Source organism: Protopterus annectens, chromosome 5.part1 (genome assembly GCF_019279795.1).
Source record: "Protopterus annectens isolate FY-2018-M chromosome 5.part1, PAN1.0, whole genome shotgun sequence".
NCBI lineage: Eukaryota > Metazoa > Chordata > Ceratodontiformes > Protopteridae > Protopterus > Protopterus annectens.
In genome coordinates this window covers 393214843-393217342 of record NC_056736.1, presented here as the reverse complement: position 1 = coordinate 393217342, position 2500 = coordinate 393214843, and the positions used below count along the sequence as shown (strand labels likewise).

The following is a 2500-nucleotide window of genomic DNA, read 5'->3' as shown; positions in this document are numbered from 1 at the left end:
ATCTTGGCTGGAAGTTAGAATGTCCCAATTATTGACCACATATTCATAATCGGTCTAATCAGTCTAATAAATCTCTTTCTAAGCTTTCAGTTATAGATGCCGAGTCCATGAGTACAAGTTTAAATACTGATACTCATGTTCCAACTGGATTGTTTGCTAGCAACCAACCTAGTCATCAACAAACTATGCAACAGAAGTCATATTTATTTACCCCACAGGTCTCCTCTGCTCAAGTTCCACTTTCTAGCCAATCCATACCACAGGCTGCTTATACTAATGTTTATGTTCGTCCAATTCCTGCCATAGTTTCAGTCTCACCATGAGTAACTCAGCCCATTTCATTTTATAATGATTCAGGTCCTACTAATATTATCCCTAGCATGATTGATAACCATGTTAATGATGCTTTTAAGGATACTGTTCATATAGATAATATTCCAATTCCTGCATCAGTTCATAATATTCAGACTACGGAAATTATTACTCCCACAGTTACTGCTTCAGCACATTTTACTAACACACCTTCCCCAATTGGTTATATGGACATACCATTTACCCATACTAGGGGCAGAGGATCTAGAATTCCATTTAGGGGCAGAGGGCATTCTTTTAATCTTAGAAATAGAACTACCAGTCAACCTCCTTCTCGTCCATATGCCACCAGGAACTTTGCTCTTAGATCTGTTGACTTTAATATTAAAAACCAGACTAGAGGTAGACCAAAAAGAATCTCCCATCGATGACTACCACCACTTAATTCCCATTCTGGAGCTTCAACCATTTCCATACATATCCCAGATTGTTCTAACACAGAAATTTTTAACTTAACTAATAGGTTTCTGTCTAATAGCAGCATTAGCTTATTAAAGTTAGGGTTTTCATTCATCCCTGCTTTTAGAGCTAACATTTCTTCTCTACTAATTGATTTGAAATTATATGTAAGGAAGTTAAATCTTAAATTGTTACATTATGATGACAAAATTGATTTAGAGGATGATATAGATGATAGTAATATTACTAATGATGCACCATAATATAACTTACCCTTTAGAAGAAGTTTAATTAATCCTCCACTTTGTAACACATTACATATTTTTTCAAAGCTGTGTGAAAAAGATTTACGTTCACTTCTATCCAAGAAAAGTTCTATTAAATGGTTTAATTTGTCCCAACAACAACTACTGGATTTAAATTCTCTTATTTCTGATAAATCTCTTAGAATTATGAGAGCCGATAAAGGCTCGGGTATTGTGTTAATGGAGCAATCAAAATATGCTGACATTTTACTTCATGATTTAAGTAACAATGATTTTTACTCGCCATCTTCTCTTGTTGAAGTCAACAGAGCCTTTAAATTGATAGATAAGACTATATCTGATTTACATAAGAATAATTTTATTTTGGATATAGAACTTTCTTTTATTACTGTGAATAACCCACAACTAGGAAAATTCTTTGGCATCCCGAAAATTCATAAAGACAAAATTAACCCCCCTTTCAGACATATTATATCAAATAAAAGAACCAAAACTGAGGGCATTGCTGAATTTATTGATTTATTATTGAACCCAATAGTCATGAAGTCCCCCTATTTTTTAAAGGATTCTTGGGATTTCCTTAACCTATTATACTTAAACCCCCCTCCTTCTTCTCCTTTCTTTATGGTAACTTTAGATGTTGAATCTTTATATACTAACATCCCACATGATACAGGGATTCTTTATTTACGTAATTACTTGAATAATCACTCTTCTTTTTCACAGGATAAAATAGACACTATTTGTACTCTGACTTCTTTAGTTTTAAAATTTAATTTCTTTTATTTTACAGATAAAATTTTCCACCAAACTAAAGGGGTAGCCATGGGAGCCAAACTTGCCCCATCCTTTGCCAACTTAGTTCTTGCATGGTGGGAAACCAATACCTTAATCAATTTACCAGGGTTTGGTCATGTTTTTCTATATAAGAGATATATTGATGATCTCTTCTTTATATGGGAAGGTAGTGAATTACAATTTTCTGAATTCCTGCAGTCACTATCTAACTCCATTCCTTTTTTAAGCTTTAAAGTGTCTGGTATAGGGCTACAAGTTAATTTTTTAGATGTACTGATTACTCAAAATCAGAATTCAGCTTCTTGGACATCTTCTATTTATAGAAAGGATACCTTTAGAAATAATTATTTGCATTATAGTAGTATGCACCCTACTTTTTTCAAACATAATATGGCTAGAGGCCAATTTATTAGATTATCTAGGCTCATTTCAGATGACACTACTTTCCTTAACGAATGTCTTATTTTCTCCAATTTATTACAGAACAGAGGCTATCCACTATCTGTTTTACATTCAGTTTGTAAAGAAATTACTGATTTGAGATACGAAAAATTTCCTCCAATTATTATACATGGACTGGCTTCAAATATCATTAGCCCACCCTTTAAAGTATTGGATGATACTTTGGAGTCTGATATTTCCATTATTATGCATTCTAATCTCAG

General features: G+C 33.1%; 1 protein-coding gene across 3 annotated transcripts in view; it reads right to left on the bottom strand.

The window, feature by feature from the left end:
- REPS2 (RALBP1 associated Eps domain containing 2) overlaps positions 1-2500 on the bottom strand; it is a 2057440-nt gene that overhangs the window by 901869 nt on the left and 1153071 nt on the right. The gene's annotated exons all lie outside the window — the stretch shown is intronic.